Source organism: Aphidius gifuensis, linkage group LG3, assembly GCF_014905175.1.
Source record: "Aphidius gifuensis isolate YNYX2018 linkage group LG3, ASM1490517v1, whole genome shotgun sequence".
NCBI classification, from domain to species: domain Eukaryota; kingdom Metazoa; phylum Arthropoda; class Insecta; order Hymenoptera; family Braconidae; genus Aphidius; species Aphidius gifuensis.
The window spans coordinates 5,621,804-5,643,237 of record NC_057790.1 but is presented as its reverse complement, the minus strand read 5'-3'; the positions used below and the strand labels follow the sequence as shown (position 1 = coordinate 5,643,237).

The 21,434-nt window shown below is 28.5% G+C and overlaps 1 long non-coding RNA gene and 4 other non-coding genes across 8 annotated transcripts in view; 2 read left to right on the top strand and 3 right to left on the bottom strand.

Moving 5' to 3' along the window:
- Positions 1 to 21,434, top strand: part of LOC122851641 — a 130,161-nt gene that overhangs the window by 15,291 nt on the left and 93,436 nt on the right. For all 4 annotated transcript variants that reach the window (XR_006373718.1, XR_006373719.1, XR_006373722.1 and 1 more), the window contains exon 6: positions 2,428 to 2,532. This is a non-coding gene — a long non-coding RNA (uncharacterized LOC122851641). The remainder of the gene's footprint in view (positions 1 to 2,427; positions 2,533 to 21,434) is intronic.
- Positions 10,219 to 10,298, top strand: Trnal-uag. Its single transcript has one exon. It is a non-coding gene; the product is annotated as a tRNA-Leu (tRNA).
- On the bottom strand, positions 11,346 to 11,417 carry Trnaq-cug. Its single transcript has one exon. It is a non-coding gene; the product is annotated as a tRNA-Gln (tRNA).
- Trnal-uaa lies at positions 16,216 to 16,299 on the bottom strand. The gene has a single exon. It is a non-coding gene; the product is annotated as a tRNA-Leu (tRNA).
- Trnal-uaa lies at positions 17,381 to 17,464 on the bottom strand. The gene has a single exon. It is a non-coding gene; the product is annotated as a tRNA-Leu (tRNA).

Below are 21,434 nucleotides of genomic sequence, written 5' to 3'. Positions count from 1 at the left end.
AATTTAGTGGGCACTAAAACTTTCGGCATATATATCTCGTGAAGTAGCTGCATCTATCTTTGAAAATTGCTAGTAGTATAGGTACTCATTTCTATGCATATTATTTTTATTATTATTATATATATATGCTAAAGTCACGATGAATAAAAGTGAGAGAATAAAAATAAAATGCAAATATTCGATTATTTATATCCAACTGTCTTGGTGAATGATTTGAGGTGCAGAGGGATCTTTGCCATTTCAACATTTACTCTTTTCTTTTTTCCTTTCTTTTATTTTTTTTTATTCGACCTTTTATACTTATGTACATTTATGTACTTGAAAATCCAGGGACGCTGTAAAGTGAAATAAAATTGATGGTCATGGACTTGTGTAATAATACCCTTCAATTTCATGTGATTTACTTTTAATATGTTAGCTGGTAAACGTGATCGTAGCTACTTTTATTATTATTATTTTTTTTTATTCTACTTGACAGTTGATGGTCATTGACCATTCGTCTGTAATATTAAATTAGTTTTCCTTATAATCCACAATTATATCTACAATTTCCTGGAAAATTAATTTGACAATTGTCTCTTATTTTTCCGCTTTTATAAATTGATATTATCATATTATTTTTTCATCATAAAATACATTTCCGTTACATGTTTTATGCAAAAGTATATATAGTATTATACTAATTCAGTATAATTTTCATATCAATGCGGTTATGCGAATGTGACAGTTGGTTTTGACATATACACCATCACTCATATATTTTATCAGTATATATTTTTGTTTTAAGCTTCACTAGTATACAGTGCATACACTCAATTTTATTTCATTAATCATTCTCAGCCAATTGACTCGAGTATTTTAATGTATATAATTTTATTTTCATTTTTTTTTTTTTAATCTTTATCAAAGTAGTCAACACTACTTCGTACACATATAAATTTTTAATTTATAAAAATTTTGAATCATGATATTTTTATCAAGTTGTTTTGAGTTAGCGTGTATATATCATGCAAGGATGAGCCATGTGCATATGTAATCGCACCGCATGTCGATTTGAGCCAGCCGGATGTTGGTTGGTGTGTGGACACATATACGCTATATGCATAACGATTATATGCCTATTAGAGGAGTTGTGCATATACATATATTTACCATATATAATATATATACATCGAGTATATGCGATGTAAGCAGAAACCTCAAGTTCTAGAAGGTGAGTGAGAGAGTAAGGTTGTGCCATTATCAGCATTGATGAGCAACTGACCGGAGAAATTGCCTCAGCATGTGTGATCGATTCGACTGATCTCTCTGTATGCTCAATAATAATACATATACCAAAATCCATTTTCCATTCTAATGGTGTTTAATAATTATTTATGCGATTATGATTAAATATCAATTAAATAATATTGATACATGTGGCTATATATTTTTATAAATTAAAAATAAGATTTATATCTTTGTCAAGTGTGAGAATTTTATATTGACACGTGTATATTAATAGCTTTGAAATCACGTGTTACTGCTCTACTTTTATAATAATAATTTAAACGTTTAAAAAATTATATAAGCCACAGGCAATGTTTAACACTATCTTTCGTAATTCGCGAGAGAGAAAGAGCATCATCTGGTTTTTAAAACTATATAAGCATGCTGTTGGCTTTTTTTTTTTTATTATAAAACTGATTATTATTTGATTTTTTTATATTATTTCTCAACTGAATCTCAATTTGTTAAATGACACATACTTTAATTTATATTTATTTGACATGTGATTGATTGAGAAAGAAAAGAAAAATGAAAATAATAATAATGAAGATGTAATTTGATTTTAGGATAGATTGAAGGTTTTTTTTTTTTTTTTTGGGTTTCATTTATTTTTTATTTTTTTAATCGGGCTGTATTTATATATTGGATGGTAGATACATGAAATCTGAGTAGATTGTAAATTGAGCGTAAACCAGCGTCGATTGATTCAGAATCAGATCACGAGTGTTAAATCTGTCTGGTACATCTATGACTACTCCTGCATCCCCTAAATATATTGCAATGTATAAGTGCATTTGTCCAGCCATAGATAGATAGTTTTGTTGTGATCCGTACTCCCAATATAGATAACTGGATTTTAGAGAATTTAAGGCACATGATTGAAACACGAAAATTATACACGGATGAGTAGTGTACACCAAATTAATTTAAACTGATTTTTTTCAATTTATATTTGCTTTTTTATTTTTTTTATTTAATTGACATTCACTCATGTATATGAATAGATTTGTTCATTCATTTATTAAATTTTTTAACTACAAAATAACATCAATTTATTGTTAAAAGAAATTTATTTTGTACATAGTTTTATATAGTTTTTATAATAAAAGAATAATAATAAGAAATATCTAATTGTATGTAATTGAATTAATTTTTCAGAACGAGTTTGGATATTTGTGTGCAGAGTATTTATCTTGGTGCTGAGAATAATCACAATATGACCACTAGACAATGATGCCTCACACGAGATGGACCATGTTTAAGGTAAAAAAATAAAACATTTATTTACACAAATATCTTTAGTTGTTTTACAAATAAATTCGTGCAAATAATTTATGTTACGGTAACATAAATATAAATAGCCTCATAGGTAATTTAAAAATAAAAAACCAATGAAATTTATTGACAAAAAAGTATATAGTTTTCACACATCATCTACCATTAATTGTTTACTGGTGATGCTTCAAGCGTTTAGATGTAAAAAAAAAAACACTCAGTTGACAAGTCCGACACACGTCAAAATGAATTTAGTTTCATCACTACAACCCTCTGACATGAGTTTTTTTTTTTTTTATTTTTATTTATTTCTGCTTCATCCAATAATTTTTTTATTTCTCTCCCATTGCCAAGTATTTATTTTTCAAATTTTATCTCTCTCGTACGTTTTATTTTTATCATCAATTTGTCTCAACTGAATTATCTCTCTCGCATTTTCCATCTTCTTTACGATTGTAACAGCAATTTTACATCGACTGTATATATTCGCTCATCGTATCGCACCCATGGCTTTTTAAATTTCAACCCTAAAAGTGTTTTACGGTTGACATCATCCATTGATCGAATTTAAAAATGATGTCGAGACGATCATGCTTGTGTCGGGATGACATAGCTTTGACACCCGGATATACTGATTTTACAAGCAGCACGCGCTAAATCGGAAACGAATTTCTGGGAATGAAATTTTTTTTTTTAAAAAGGGCATTGCATGTAGATTGTGTTGTGGCTTTAAGGGGTTATGCATATATGAAATACATAAGTGTATTTTTACACTGTACCTACAAAAGAATAAAAAATATACAATAAAAAAAAGCAACAACAACAATGTCAATGGCATGTGTATTTCGAGTGGAAAAAAATAAATATAAATTGACAGTAAATAGTAAACCTAATAATACTCGGATTCATTTTTTGTTGAAGTCAATACTTGTACGATTGTGTAATTTAATTGAAAGGGTTTCTATACATTTTTTATTTATGTATAACCTTCCACCACAATTCGTGAAATTTTTATAAATTCAGTTTCGCAAAAAGAAAACATAAAAAAGTAGCCAGTAGATATTAAATTTCTTTATATTATTTTGTTTTTAATTAATTTTTAATATATTTATTTTATTTATTATTTCCATTGGTCATAAATAAAAATAAAAATCAGTGAATCCAATTTAAAATCAAGTTGAGATATAATATGATATTTAATATTATATACGATACAAAAATAAATAGGCATTTAACCTTTGTAACAAAGGGGAATATCATTCTGTTAACTGGTGTTTTTCGATAAGAGTCTGATAATCCCCGTGCAAAACGATCGGTGATTATTTGAATGGTTATGCATTAGACGAAAAACAGTAGGTTTTCACATAACACAAGTCAGTAGTATTGTTGTTAATGTACATGTGTGTGAGTGTTTGTATATTTGTATAAAATTGTGCGTGTCTAGCTTTTTCTTGGGTATCCCAATAGGAGGTCTTTATCCATCTTCTTCAGGGCTCGCATATAGTTATTGGCTCAATGATAATAAATAACGTAGAAAGAGTAATTTGCATTGAGCATGGCCAATCGTGAAATCGTAAGTCACGTCTTCATTCTCATATATGCAATATTTATTTTGATATTTATCACAATATTTAAATGACTTATAGTTAATCTCAGTTTCATGGTGTAATACGTGTGAGAATTTTCTCCTTTTTTTCGTATTAAAATTTGACATCTATATTGTTTTTATTTGTCAGTAAATATATTGTATTTACATTAACGCTCAGAATAATATTTAAATTAAATGATTTAAAAAAAAAGAAACAAAAAAATTCACCCTTGTTTTTATATTCGCAGTCATTCATTGCCATTCCTTATGGGATAATAATAAATTTTTTTTTTTGCTGAAGTGAAAATCCAATGGGAACATTTCCTGAGGATAAATACACACGGGTTTCAATTTGAGAAGGGTTTTTCCTCGTAATTCTACTGTTAATTGCCATGAGACTAAACATTTCATTTTGCTGTTTCTTTATAGCTTCAATTTTTTTTTTCATCCCTTTGATTCTTCAGTTGACTTTCTTATATGCCAAATACTTTTATTTTTTTTTCCTTCTTTGCTTCGTATATTTTTCTTTTAGTTAAAAAAATGGCAGTGGTGAAATATTATAATAGGATATTAGCCTTTCGTATTATTTTTTTTTTTTTCTTTACTTCATTCTTTTGGATAGTCCAGCTTTCAGTCATTTTTCTTCAAGGATTAAAATTGCTAATTGTTATTCTCAAAGGATTCAAAGCGAAATACCAAGTAAATCAGTGTACTGGAAAATTAAGGATTACTTGTATAGATATATACTCATATTTATTCATCGTTGAAAATTTATTACTTTTATTTCCTTAGGGAATTAACAAAAAATTAAATATAATAAATAAATTATAAATTATAAAAAAAAAAACAAGTTTGTAATTGGTCTCGACATCGTTCATCTAACTTCTTGTTTTTTTTTTTTTTTTTTCATCTGTTTAAACGATGTGTATCAATGTAGACAGCAATAAATTGTAATTGCACAATCTTGTGAAGAAAAAAATTGACAGTCAATGAGTCTTCTACGTTGAAATTCGTTAGGCGTGTATAGTCTTTTTTTTTTTAATCTGTCTACATGAGCTGTTGATCTAATTGTTTTATTTTCTAAATAATTAGCTCAAAATAATTTTTTCATATTTGTTATTATTTTTAATTTATAAATTAATCCATTTATAAAAATTAAAAATGTAAATAAATTTTTATTCTCATATGAATTTTTATTTATATATCAATTAAATTTTTTTTTTTTTTTGTGATTCTAAAAGCTTTTTAATTATTTCTACATCACAAAAAAAAAAAAGTAAATGTGTATAAAAAAAACAATATATGAAAAAAAAAAAAATAATAAAAACTCATTGTACATTTATGGTAGTGAGGTATTCGTTTGCTAATGAATCATTCAATAGTTGAAATACTGGCGTAGTTTTCCCACCGATTTACAGTCATGTATTGATGAACGGAAAATATTTTCTATTGCACAACCTCATCGATTTGTTCTCTTGTTACTTTGTCACTCTTGTCATCATTCACAGTTCGACACAGTTATAAATTTATACTTTTTTTTTCTGTTTTTTTTTTATGATGAATAATTGAATGTCAGAATGATTATAAAAAAAAGTAAATTGAAATTAATAAATAAATAAAAATGAAAATAAATAAATAATAAATAAGTAGAAATGAAAATAAAAAAAAATTACTAAATGTTGTGAGTAAAGAAAGAAAAGACTTGTAGGGAATTAGAGTGTCATATATGTAGAGCGATATATCTTCATTATGAATTGAAGGTGGCACATAAGTCACTCTGTGGGGGGTTTTTTTTTTCCAACAATTTTACTCACCCTCATAATACTCGAGCACGTATGAAGGGCTCATAATATAGGCGCAATAATACCACAATTCAACCCACCAATGAGTTTTCATTTTAAACTACTTATGCTCAAAATTTTTTTATTTTCCTTTCATCGTTTATTAAAATATAAAAAAGATTATTGCTCAACAGTTTTAATAAATGATTTATAAAATAGATTAATATATATATATGCATTTATCAAATTATAAAAATGAAATTGCCAGGAAAACTATAAAATGCATGGGTATATTTCAATATATATACCGAACAATCAACGTAAAATGGTTGTTGTTTTTTTTTATTATTATGTATATGCGATTTTTTTTTTTATTTTATATATATTTGTCTCTTTGTTCTTTCTGTTTGGAAGCCAACTAAAAGCCGCATGTCCATCTCGACTGGACAATCAGACCCCATCAGCGAAAAAATGTGTTTTTTACGTGTATTGCGAAGCCCGAGAATATCACAAAATTCGTTGGGATATATACTTTATAAAGGTTTCCGGGGATTTAATTTTCTCGACTGGCAATGGCATTTTAGTTTTGGTCATAGCTTAACAATGGATGTCCAGTTTTTTATTATTTTATTATTTTATTTTTTCATCATCTTTTGTTGAGGAGAGAGTGGCCAACAGAAGATTGCTCTTTGAGTGACGCTTTTTCGTTATTACGTTATTGTGTATTTTTTCTTTTCTATTTTTCGTTTTAGAGAAAAATATATAAAATAAAAAATAATAATAAAATATAAAACAAAGACTCGATTTCACCGCAATTCCAATTTCATTGTTTTTTTTTTTTTTAATTTAATATTTATTACACTGTTGTTTCAGTTTACATTTTTTTTTTTTTCAAAAGAAACATGTAGATTTTGCATTTTATTACGCATTGAAAAATTGATTAAAATGCATTTTTTAAATTTTTTTTCAACTCGTGTATTTTAAAATTAGAAATTGCATTTTATCAAGCATGATTCATATAAAAAATTTTTAACGGATTACTCAAAAACGACATGACGCATGAAAAAAAACAGTAGGAGTAAAGAATCAAACAGAAAAAAAATGCATGCATCTGTAAAATCATATTGACTGCAGTGGAATAACGTGGTTCTGTGATCGCTTTGCGTCTCTAATCTATTTAACTTTAAACTGCATATATATCTATGCAGCTTTGCAGTGCACTTTTCAATTATGCATGCATACGCAAAATGAATTTAGCATTTAGCATCAAATTTTGAAAAATATATATCACGAATTCAATTATTTCTGGATGCACAAAAAAATTATAAAGTTATAGAGAAAATGACTGAGAGTCAGCATTTAAATCATCATTATTCATTACCAAACAGTTCTTGCTTGTTTCTGATTTTATTTATTTCTTTACTTCAGTTAAGATAAAGGGTCGTAGAAAAGGGTGAACGTAATTTTAAATAAAACTTCACTTATCTTTCCCCAAATACAGATAATGTAATTGAAGTTGAAAACAGGGCTTTATACTTAATGATGCAGGCAATCTGCGAATTGCAGAGTGCAGAAAAAAAAAAAAACAATTTTTCTTAATCCAAACATACATGCATAAGGATTGCTTAGTCTTAGCTAATTATAATTGATATATCTGTTGTTTAATCTTTCAAAATCCAGTTTTTTAAGCCATTATTTTTTCTACAATATAAAAAATGAAATTTTACTTTATTATTTTATCAAAGCATCATTTTATTTTGGTTTATCTATGTGCTAAAAAATTTCATTCTCTGTGTTATTTTGAATATTTGTGTAATGGACCTTTTTCTGTGATTTTTCTTTTTACCTTTTTCCTATCTCAGTGCCATTCGTTCTCAGTCCAAAACCAACCACGACTGTTAAAGCCGGATTTTCCGGATTTTGAATTTTCCATTGCACAGAAGGATAGCAATTAGCGGGCATTTAGTAACCCTCATTGTTCGTATAGGCTCGTTTATACTCTAAATTTTAAGTCAAAAGTAATTGAGATCACTATTCATGGTTATATATACGTAAAATTGCTATCGTATTTCTTCTTCTGTATTATATATGTATACTGTATGCACAGTCATACATTGGATCAATAATATGCACCAAGTTTTAGTACACAGTGTATACACATGTATATATCTAACTACTAAAATATTAATAAATCATGTCTAATAGAGCGTTGGTACATTCACCCACAGAAATATATAATAGTTGGATACATTAGAGATATACATGTATATATAGATAAGGATACGTAGTCGATGCTATCATACGAGTAAATTAATATAGAACATTTGAATACATATGTACGCATATATACATATAATATATATTTACTATTTTGAAGGCACATGTAGAATAGATGATGCGAAACATATAGAATATCTAGTGCGATTTCAGCGTAAAGCGCACATTTCCGGGGGCACATCAATTGTCATTGTCATTAAATGTTATGATTATTGCCTGAGCGTGCAGAGACGTTGTCTAAAGCTATATATATAAATAATTGTAATAACAATATATTATTTGAATAATCTAGAGCTCAGAGTAATTGAAAATTTATATCAATTTTTATGCTATTCACTTTTATGTTGACGACTTTTATTTCTAATTGTTTATGAAATTGAAAAATTAATTTTTACAGGCTTTTGTGATTGTTTGTCGAGCCAAAAAAAAAAAAAAAAAAATGATAATTATTTATTTATTAAGTTATACATTTTTTTTTTTTTTTTTTTTTCGAAGCATCTTTTTCATGACGTTAGCAAAAAATCGAATATTCATCATCTTCCAATTGTGTGATAGAAGTTCATCTCTAATATGGTCTATACACGCCTTTTTCTTTATCCATGTCCCTTGCTCTTATATGCATGAGCAAACGACCAAGAGCTTTATATATATTTATTATATATATATATTTTTTTTATTTTGTATGTGTATACTTGTATCAATTTTCATGATGCGCAACATGCGGGCGTAATTCAGTCAATGCAAGTCATCAAGATCATCCTTGTCACCATCTACATTTATCATTTTTGATGACATGAATTGAGTATCATGCCAAAGTGGTGGCGTGATACTGCTGAATTTCATGCTAAAGAGTCCTCAATAATTTTGAATTTTAATATATATAATATTTCTTTTTTCATATTGGCTTTTAAAAGATTATTTATTAAGTCTAAAGAATGAGCATTATGAGTTGACGATTTTGATTTTTTTGAACTATCGAATTTTTTTTATCGTGAAGCTAAAAAAATATTTAATATTTTAATACAGTATTATAGATATGTTCACGTAAATTTATCGATTTTTTTCCAAGGCGACGTTGATGGTGCTGCCACTGTTTTATGTTTGGTTCCCAGCGGGATAAGATAAAAAAGACGAAATTTCGAAGTAAAGATTTCTGTCTCACTTATATCTTCATGCTATTATGCATGCTAGTATGAATTTTTATAACGCAAGAGATGCTATCGTGTGCGAAAGTAATCGGGAAACGTTGAATACAAAAAAGTAAAGGCTCCTGGTGTTCCTTGGTTAAAGTTATAAGATGAGCTCTCTTGTAGTGAAAGAAAGCAATTACCCCGCACTTGCCAACCAACGGGGCATCGATACTGTATTCTTTTTCATATATATATACATTTTTTTCTTTTCTCTTGTATTATTATTATCTGGGAAAAGAAGAGATATTCTAGAGTTTTATAGCAAACAATATTTTTTAATGAGTCGTATACGAGATATGAAAAATTTAATGCTAAAAAAAGTATTTGAGTAAATATATTCGTACAAATTATTTGACTCTCTTTTACTGATAAGATGACATAAATGGTCTGTTGTTTTGTTCTTCAATTCTGCAAATTTTTTTTCTGCATTTTTAGGATTTATAGCTTATATATTTATTATTTATTTAAATTATTTAATAATTATTGAGAATAATAATAGGAAAAGTCCCAATTAGACTGAGCCAATTTGAATTATCGATATAAAATTATTTCCTCATTCCTTTGTTCAAATCACACTTCCAGCATCGGTCATTTATTCCAAGAATCAGCCTCATGCGATCACACTAATTTTTAGTTCATTTTAAATTTTATAATTAGAATAATATTATATTTCCAACAGAAATAAATTTTGTAACATGTATCTTTGTGGATTATTTAAAGCTGACATGATTTTACAGTCATTTTTTAAATATTGTGGTCTGTTATTAATTGTTCATGACAAAAGTAACTGTATTTCTTTGCAAGTTTATGTTTGATTTTTTGCTGTTTTCGTCTTAACGGCAGCGTGGCCGAGCGGTCTAAGGCGCTGGTTTTAGGCACCAGTCCGAAAGGGCGTGGGTTCGAATCCCACCGCTGTCATTTTTTTTTTGTATTTTACACTCATAAATATAACTCATGAATACACGTTGTGGATATTTTTTTTTATCACCTTTTCTTCTTGGCCAATGGTATATTCTGGCATGTTGAAGTCATCTTGGATTAATCCCATGTTGTCTAGTTTGATAAATGCTTGAGATGCGTAGTATGATGTTATTTTCGTTTTGTTTATCTCATCATCAGATGGTGTTGTTAAATTTTGTACTAACTTGTTCTTGAAGAGAATTAGTTTGCTAAAATAATCTCTGGATAATTTAATGATGAAGTTGTCAATTCTGGTGATATTGGCCAAATTCTATAGTTTTCTGTAAGTTGCTAGGCAAGCTCTGATGCATTTTCGTTCAAACAATCTGAATGCTTCAATCTCGTTTGCACTCATGTTCCACTAGATGGGAGCCGCGTATGTTAATATTGGTCTGATCAATAATAAATAACAGATTATTTTGGCCCTATAGGCTAGAGTTTTTTGTTATAAAAGATTTTGCTGTTTGCTCTAAAGACATTTTGTGCTCTCTTCAGAGCTTCTTCTGTGTGTGTTGTGCCTCTAGCTAAATGATCCATTTAATACCCCAGGTATTTAACTGATTTTTTGTGTGGTATTGCTATGCTTGTGTTGGTCATAAAAAAGAAAACATGAAAAAAAAAAAACAAACAAACATAAACTCTTGTACCTAGGCTCACAGCATGCTTTATTTTTTTTATTTTTTTATTATACTTTGTTTTACTATTACCCGCTTAAACCTTGAGACTAATACAATGTGTTACAAAACATGCTTTTCCAACATGTTTTTTAATTGAGGTCAAGTTTGCTACAAAGTTTCTCTATCTCTGTTATTGATTATTTAGACAGCTGTCTTTCATTAATAAATCGCACGCAGTATAGTAGTGTAGGTCATGAAATTGTAGATATACTATCACCGCCGTTACACATGCTTGTTGGTATTAGTTTATACATAAATAAATCTTGCATAAATAGATAAATATCATAACAAAATATATAAGAAAATAAGAAAAAAAAAAAAACACTGAAGGTCCTACCGAGATTTGAACTCGGATCGCTGGATTCAGAGTCCAGAGTGCTAACCATTACACCATAAGACCATTGGTGCTTCGTACTATTTTCAGACTCCTCAACTCTCAGAAAATTCAAATATTTTCTTCTAGCTTTTTTATTACATCGATAATATTTAATTTTTTCATTAAAAAAAAATTATTTAGTAAATCGATTTATTAATTTATTCTTTCATTTAACTATATGATAATAACAAGGTTCGGTCGATTATTTAAGAAGAAAAAAAATTTAATTAATTTTTTTTTTTTTAGAGTAATAACATTATATTAATTCTATACCGGTATTTTTATATTATAAAAAAAAAGGAATGAGTGCTTTTGTTTGGTAAAATCTTTTTTTTTAATAAGAAAAGTGCGTATCTCTGAATATTCATATTTATAGAATCTTCAGAATGATGTTAGAATAAAAAAAAAATATTTCCAGAATTTTTTTTTCGAGTTAGATTATTTTGAAAATTCTAAGAATAAACATGTTTAGTGATTTGCCATTTTCATCTTTAGCACAAATGCCTTTATACAGTACGGTGATTATGTAATTCAATGTTATGTATTTATCAAATAATAATCTCAATTATTCATGCAGATATAAGTAGATAAAAAAATTGAATAGTATAAATTTTGATATTTAGAAATTTTTTACATTCATAGGCGATGATGTGTTATGAATGGTTAGCAGTAAATCTTGTGATTTATAAAAAAAAAAAATTCGTCTTGGGCTTTGAAATCTAATAGAGTGCTTCTGATCAAAATAAGACCTGTGGTATTCACATGTTTTGCTTGAACTTGATAGAAAAAGAGTGACCATATTACCCCTCTCATTCGAGCGTTATAATATTCTGTCCGGCATTTCTCTCATTCAAACGACACCACATTTTATTCGCTCTTGTAAGTTAGCTGTACAAAAAAGATATAACTATATGAAAATAACATAAAGAAATCACTGAAAGGTGAATGGTTATATTGAGTTTTGACCCAAAGGCTTTATAGGGTCAGCACTGGAGCGTATGACTATTTTTGTCACCCTTCTCTAAATTTTTATTTACGAATATACTCATTTTTATTACCTTAAACCAATGGGTTATCAAATAAAAACAGTAAGAACATCCCATATTCGTCACTGAATTTAAATTTTTTTCCAAGGATACTTTATTTTTCAATTTTATCATAAATATGATTTAAGAGAGAAAAAAACTTTTATATAGAATTTTATTTTTGTTTTCTTTTTTTGAAATGATGTTTTATACCATTGTTATGCATGCAAACAATGACATACAGTTTTTTTTTTGACAATCTAAAAAAAACTTGAAGAGCGACGCTAGGAACCATATCCTTTATTATTATTCTTTCGTCCTTTATGTTCTGTTTGGACAGCGCGTGAACGAAAAAAAAATAGCGTTGACTTTGTGGAATTTAAGAGATATTATGAATTATTTAGGTAGCTAATTTTCCAGAGAATTTTTGAGTTTAGTAAAATATAGTACATCTACGTAAAAGATAGAAATACATGAGCGGTAACAAGGGAAAAAGAAAGTGAGAATTGTAAGGAAATGGTAGTGGCTTGAGTCCATGGGCAAAATTCTCCAGACTGAAATAATCATAAGAGGCGCCTGGTGCCTTTAATCACGATATTAAACATTTACGATTGCTACTCGAGCTTTATACTTATTTTTCCTTTTTAATTTTTTTTTTCTTCTATCTTCATGTCGGACTTCCTAAGACTCCTTCACGCAACTCTGATCCGATCTTCCTGTTGTCAGGTTATACATACATATATATATATATTTATTTGTATATATAAATATACATCAACATTCACCAAGCTATGGGCTTTTCTTCTCCCTGTTCATACCTCTCGTGTTTATCATTTGTACTAGAAAAGCTTCCAAGAAATATCGCCATTTAGTGATTAAAATGAACAAAAATGAAAAAAAAATCTTCACCACTTTTTAACTTCAATTGTATTCAGGCTACGAAAAAAAAAAATATTTATATATTTTCTGAGAATTTTTTTTCCATTCTTTAGTTGTCATCAGATGGCTTTTCTGAAAAAATAATCTATTTTACTATCACCTTTTAGATTTCTTTAAAAATAAATAAAAATATATTCTACGAGGATTTATTTCTTAATGGATTCATCACTTTGTCTACAACAGAGTTTTCAAACGATTTCTAAAATGGCACAAGACAGGGTCCAGAGAAGCAAATTTAATATTCGAAATTCCGTATAACGTAATTTCACGGGACGTCGCTTTTCAAACGCCTAAGTATTACAAATACGATTTTCCAATGGTGAGCTTTTTTTTTTTTGTCAAGTGGTTAGGGAAAATAAGACTACACTTTTTTTTTCGTATGAATAAGGGTGTGAGAAATCGACGGGATAACGGAAAGCACTTTAAACGAATTTTTTTTCTTCTCACTCACTCACTTACTTTTTTTTTTTTTTATTCAACATTGAAAGATCGTGTTACTACTGGATTTGTCCTCGATTCAATTTCCCTTAATTCTTGTCAGAAAAATGTTCAAGAAGACCGTGATGTATAACAAATGCAAATATATAGATCGAGGAGGTGAACTCAAGTAGTTTGAATATTGATGAAGAGAGAATGAGAGGCTAAAGAGCTCTAGTAAAAAAAAAAAAAAGAAAAGACGTCGGAGGACAATTGCTGGGATCTGTGGACACGTCTTGTGGTTTTTTTTTTTTATCTGTTTCACTTTTTTTCATTCTCATCTTGCCAACCCTCAATTTACAGCTCGACTAGTATGTAACCACCCCTTGACTTCCTAAGATTCTCTTTTCATGGTTTACTATTGTCAATTGTTTGAACATATTTTCAAAGGTTTCATGATTTTATGTATTTGTGAGGTCTATTTTTTTCCCTGTTCGAAGGATTTCTTATATACTTTCATCTTATTGTCTCATTTATCACGAATAAAAAAATTACCAGAGAAAAATACTCATGCGCTGTAATGTGAGAATGATGTGGTGATTGTGTGTTTTTTGAAAATTTAGTAGTTCCAGTCTACGATGATGAGCAATAATCGAATTTACATTTATTGCTGATATTTTTAGTGATAAGGTACTTGTTGTATTATTCATTCTCGACGTCCATATTGGCATTAATGATGCTTTTGATGTTGTATTCTTGAATGTCAAGTCTTTCATTTATGGTGTTTATTTGGTTTGATATTAGGTGTGTTAATGATGAAGTTAGTTGTTGAATGATGTTGGTTACTAATTCTTCTTTTATTTTTGATATCCAGTCTTGGTTGATGTTGGGTTGGGTATTTGGTATTTGTTGAGTTGATGCTGTTGTTAATATTTTATTAATACCAGGATTATTGGTCATGCTTGCATAAGACATATTTGTTATCAGTGCTGAATTGGTATCGTATGGTTTTTTGTTATTTATTTGTTTGGTAATATTGTTTTGTTGTTTTTGGATGCTCAAGTTTGTTTTTATGAAAGGACAGCCCAGATATGATGCTGGATGTCCCCTCAGTCCACAATTTGCGCATAGTAGTTTTTCTTTATCTGTTGAGTCTTTATCAATTGTACACTTGCCTGGATCGTGTGATTGAGCACACTTTACACAACGGTATGGTAGATTGCAGTTGGAGCTTGCGTGGCCCAACCTTTCACACTTTTTGTGTTGAAAAATCTTTTTTCTTCTCAAGAATTCCCATCTGATTTTTTGATATGCTAAATGTTGTATTTTAGTGATATCTTTTGGATTGTTGTCATGGGCTATTTGAATTATAAAGTTATTGTTTGTATTTTTCTTGTTAAATTGTATTTTTGTAAATTTTATTATTTTTGTTGTTGGATCTATTTTTGATTGAGGATTTCTTATATACTTTTATCTTATTGTCTCATTTATCACGAATAAAAAAATTACCCGAGAGAAATACTCATGCGCTGTAATGTGAGAATGACAACAGATGCGACGGAACGAAATTACAAGTGCCATTCTGTTGTATACATATAGGTACCTTGCTTTTCTTTACACATATATAGTATGTATGCTTATATGATATATATATTTTTTTTGTTATGTATGAAATTGTTGTGACAGGCGTTTCAATGGGTTCTCCTCTTTTTATTTCATTCTTCTTTTTTATTGTGATTATTATTATTTTTCACTTGGTGTAAACTTTGGATAGTAATGCGAGGTGTCCGACAACGAAGCCGACCTGGCACTTTTACGACCTCAAGACCCCTGGGTCTTCTGGGAAAAGAGTCTGCCATGTTGCATTGCATTTTTTTTTTCGCTTGGTAATTTCATTCAATCAGCTCGTTTTTCTACCACATACATGTTCTCCCCTATGTATGAGAGTACCAACTATCTGACATCTGATGAAAAACTTATGCTTCATTTGTTTCATTATATAATGAATTTAATGAAGCTATTTCAAGTCCATTATTTATTTACATGTAACATTTTTTAATCAATCGTTATTTTTTAATAGTTATTTTGATAAAAGTTTTCTGACATGCGAATAGCTTAATCTTATCTGACGATAGTATCAACTACTTGTTAAATTGTTCATCTGTATATCCAGACAATTACTGATTCTCCAATGTTCAAGGCTTTTGTCATTTGTCTATCTAAATGCTTGAATATTCAGTGTCACGAGTTTCTGTGCGAAGCCAAGTCTTCAAATCGTTAATCTTCATATAAATACAACGCTATCTTCCAAAACTTATCTTTCGAGTGATACAAAAGTCTAATTAGGATTGAAACACCCGTAAATTTAGCACATTGATCTACTGATAAATCATTTGAGCGTTGACGTGTTGAGTACTCAAAAAATTCAAAAAAAAAGACAATGCTAGGTGTGGGGTTCGAACCCACGCTCCCATTCGGGAACCAGAGCTTAAATCTGGCGCCTTAGACCGCTCGGCCAACCTAGCAGTTGAGACTGAAAGATGAAAAATCTTTCAAGAGTTGCGAGTTAAATGTTTTAAAAAAAAAAATTAATTCTTGGTACTTTAAACTTGATACTTTAAAAAAAATATATTTGAAACCTAAACATCTCAATTTTACGACTTTTATACTTAATTCTTTAAAGTTCGTGGAATTAAAAGAAAGAAAATATATATGTAAACAAATCAAATATCAAAAGAATAAATAAACACACAGATCAAATATCATAATAAAAAAATATATAAAAAAATAAATAAAATATACAAAATAGTGAAAACTAAACTGACGTAATCTTCAACGTTTCTTTGTCCCTCTTTTGTTTTTCATTTCTTAGAAATCTTGCGTTAAGGGATTTTGACGATTTTTTTCCGAATATGAGAAAGATGAAATTTATACAGTAGATTCTTGAAATACTAATACATTTTATGTAATTTTTTGGTAATTGTTCGAAAGCTCGTTATTTTTTTTATTAATTTTCAAAATTGATAACTTTTAACATGAGCTCTTATGGAGAATACGATTTTTGTCAAAAAAAATCCATTAAAACACCAATATCTCTAATCGACAATATGACATCGTGAAAAAAAAACTATTGGGTTATAAAACGAGACAAAAAAAAAAACGTATGGAAAAAAAATGAAAGAGGTTTGGAGCTCAGTTTTTTGAGTGGTGTCAAAGGCGAAAAGCTGCCCAGAAATGACGCCACTCTGCTATACCAATTACATACAAAAAGCAGGAAATGGCGGACCTGAACCCGCTGTTGGCGTCACTCTACTTATACCCACTCTACTGTATTGTAGGAAAACAGGGACGTATATCCAACGAAAAGTGAGGGGTGCTACTGGTGGCACTCTTTGCCGCTCCAAAATTCTCGTTCGAGCTATCTTAAGACTATTTAAAACTTTACTTGTGGTGCCACATTATTTTCCTTAATTATCATATCATAGAGTACATTCTATTAAAAATAAAATAGAGTTATTCTGTTAAAAAAAAGATGTATGGCTTGATTTATCAAGCAATTTAAAAAAAAAATTGATTAAAAATTGTCAAAATCAATAAAAAAGACAATGCTAGGTGTGGGGTTCGAACCCACGCTCCCATTCGGGAACCAGAGCTTAAATCTGGCGCCTTAGACCGCTCGGCCAACCTAGCAGTTGTGAATCGGATCGCAAAGTCACCTAGAAAATCATTAGAGCCATATGCCAGATATTAACTAAATATTATGACTTATTTATTCGATAAGTAAATCACCATGACTAATATACCTGTAATTTTTTTTCATTCAACAATCCCAACCACACAATAGATATTTAAATTCAAATTTATTCGTAATAAAAACAAATTTTATATTGATATTCTTATGTCAATGGTTTATTTAATGTGCGGCTGGATTAATAAAAATTATCCGGTATATAAATCGTTGGGTTGAACAAAAAAAAAAAACCAAAATGCTAGTTTTGAATAATTAAGGAAGTTAAAAGAAACCCAAATGAATTGAATAATACAGTAGTTATTCATGAGCTGTCTATGATTAATGGACAATCAGTATTGGAATAAATCCGAAACATTTTATATGTGGGGAGAAGTAAAAGAACTGGTGGTATCATTGTCGAATGGGGAAAAGAAAAGGAAAAAAATTAACGATAGATTGTAGAAAATGACTTTTATAACGGACGTTAAATATTTTGATTCATTACTTTTATTTTTATTGACATCTTTATATGCATCTTTGAATCAATATTCTTGGCTGCAAAACGTTTACATTCTGATTTTATACCGTATGTATATATATTTACGTTCAGCTTCTTTTAACTTTCAAAGTCAATAAATTTGTCTCATAAAAGTTTAGAATTATTTTATTTTTTTAACAATCAAATGAAGGAAAAAATATATTGTCAATAAAAAATGACAAACAGACGGCTATTGAGTCTTTTTGTTTTGCAAATTTTCATGTCGATATTGCGTGTCTTTTGTATATTCATAAGATGTTTTGTACCAGTTGGCACCTTTCTTATAACTTGCACATAAAGTATTGAACCAGCTATGTATCATCTTCTTTTCCTAACCTCTCTTTTTCTCCCTCTTTATACTGATACTGTCATTAGCGTAACTCTTAGTCATTTATCTTTCTTATAAGATAATTATTAACTATTAATTGAGTGGCATAATCATTTTTTTATTAAACAACAATTGACACTTCTTTGCTGAAAAATTCTTGATGATAAATCATGCCGTAAAAAGTTCTTCATAAAATCTTTTAATTTTTTAAAATTACTATTGATAAATCAGCAATAAATTGGTTAAAAATTCTATCAATCAAAAAATGAAAAAATAAATAAATAAAAACAAAACGTCCATGTTGATTAATAATTTTAGCTGAAAAAAAAAATGGAAAAATAATATCAAGTATATGTAGTTAAATTTAAGGTATTATATTATAGATAGCTAAATAGATTTTACGTTTATTCTCTACCAGGGAATTCAACTTGCCTATCAATTATGCAAATTTACTTAGAACTTTCGTGGACAATCTATCCCTGGTGTGCGCTTTTCACCCTCTTTGAATATCGAACCATAGTAATGTCCCTTTGAATCTGTGTAACCGACAAAATCTACGGTCAAGACCCTCTGGATTCATTCAACACTACTGTCACCTTTCTCTATGTAAATTTTATCTATTCCCTTGAGTCATTTCCATTCAATAATCAACCTATGTATCCAATATATATTTATCATTAAACTTTGTTACAATCCATCAGCTCAATAGGACTAATTTAATTTTAAAACAATTTAACTCTATTATTTTTTATTTTATTTTATAAAATATTTTTATAAAATTATAATTTTTAATATAATTGAAACACAAAATTCATGTTGAGTGTTAAAAAAACATGGTAAATTGATTTACCACAATTTCCGTGACATTTCAACAACTTAAGTTGGTATCACTGTGTGTTGTTCTATGAGGGCTCTTAATATTTTACGATGTCTCTATGTTTTTTTTAGTGAAAAACTTCAAGCTTTGTGTACATATTTATACAGAATAAGGCTTGATGTATGTGATGTGTGTAGATATACAGAAGAGAGAAAATGGAAAATGTGTATAACAGTTGATGTATATACCAATCTACTATACTATTTCTTATCTTTGGGTTCGTGCTCGATTGAAAACAGTCAAGTATGATATAAATAGGATAGTAATTCGATGCTTTAAAATACAATGGGTTCGTGTTTTGTATTTTATGGATGAGGTGTAGTTAGTAGAACAAAGAATAGTAATTTGTTTATTTCACAAAATATTATTCTTGATGAATCATCGTTTTTAATAATTGACTCGAGATTAATCTTGTGTGTGTTTCTAAATTTTCATTGTCAATTTAAAATTTCATTATCTGTCTGATAAATTTATACATTTTATTCATGATTTTTTTTTTCAATAAATAGCAACACGAGAAAAATGTCAAATACAAACGAAAGACTAATTATCCTTGTTTCCGGAACGATAAATCTATGAATATATATTGTTTTTTTTTTTTTTTCTTTTTTAAGCTTAATTTCTTGTCAATTTAGGCGTGACCTGTCATTTCCACAACCATTTTTCTAATTTAACATATGTGTTAAAAAGTAATTCGTCTTCACGAGATTTGAAAAGTTATAACTGGTTATACTCTTGTGTGTGTGGGGTCACAGCTCACAAGCCACGACATAATGATTTGGTTTTTTTTTTTTAAATATACATATAATAGTAGAAATACGTAAATAACTTATTTTGAAAAGTCAAATATATTTTACGACTTATTGGTGTGACTTATGGTTTTAAATTAATGAAAGTTTGTTGTGCCTCTGATATTTACAGAGTCAATTATTCAACTTTTATCCTTTGAGGTATTAACTCTAGGTTATTTATTGAATATACTCATTTAAATTTAGAAAAATTCTTTTTTTATTTATTCATAATTAAATTTGAAAAACATTGATTTTTAGTATTTTATGTGATTTTATATTTTTGCCATGCAGTGGCATAAAAATATGCAGTCTTGCAAAATAAAATAAACCATGATAAATGGTATTTTTCTGTGTGTGTATACACACACACATATCAAATATATAATAAAGAAAAAAGAAACATACAAAAGAGATGAAAATGGGATGGGCAACTGCATTGAGAGAAGAAGAAAAAAAAAAAAAACGTCAAGCCACAGCCACCCTTTGACTTTGTATACGTGTAACGCAGGGAAAAATTAGTTTTTTGAAATAATCCACGTGTGTTATTAGCCACTGAGGGCGGTTTCATGTTTACCGCTCGTTGTTGTCAAATGGTACCACCCGGGGACTACTTTTTATTCCAATATATACTTCAAAGTACCATACATCTACATGATCATGTACCATAGCATGCAAAATTTTTTTAGATGCATCAGTAACTGAGATTAAATTGAATACCTTATTTAAATATAGAAATGATTTTTGATATACCTCTAATTTCTTAATTTACGTGTAAAAAAAAAAACCATCTCCAGGGAAACAAAGCAAAAAAAAAGAAATAAATAGCATAAGTAAAAGCGAGGAAAAAAATAAAATAAAGAATATAAATAAAAATGCGTGCATGTGTCTGTTTATCAAATGGATGCAAGAGCATAGTTGTCAGCATTTGCAGTTGAAGTACTAATCAAAAACCTCGCTGTCTTTTAAGATTATTAAAATCCTTCAAAGCCTCAAAGTTCTCAAAGGGTTAATTATGCTACAGGATGTTTATATCTGGATTATTTTGCTCTTTACATTTTCCCAAGGGCTTTTTTTTTTTTTCTCTTGCAAGCAGCTCAAAATACAAAAAAACATATGTATATAACAAAAAAAATAAAGAAAGAAAAGAAAGTAAAAAACAAAAAAGAGTCAAAAGAATAATACTAACAACAATGCAACAAAATATGACTTTTATATTACATTTTACAATTTAATATATTGTTTTTTTTTTTTTTTTTTTCATACATTCTGTTAAAATAATAAATTATAATGCATTTAACAAAATATTATTATTTATGGATATACTTTTATGAAGTGTACGGGTTTTAAAAGTCGAATGAATATCAGTATATATTGTCATATCAAAGTGAGGACATTA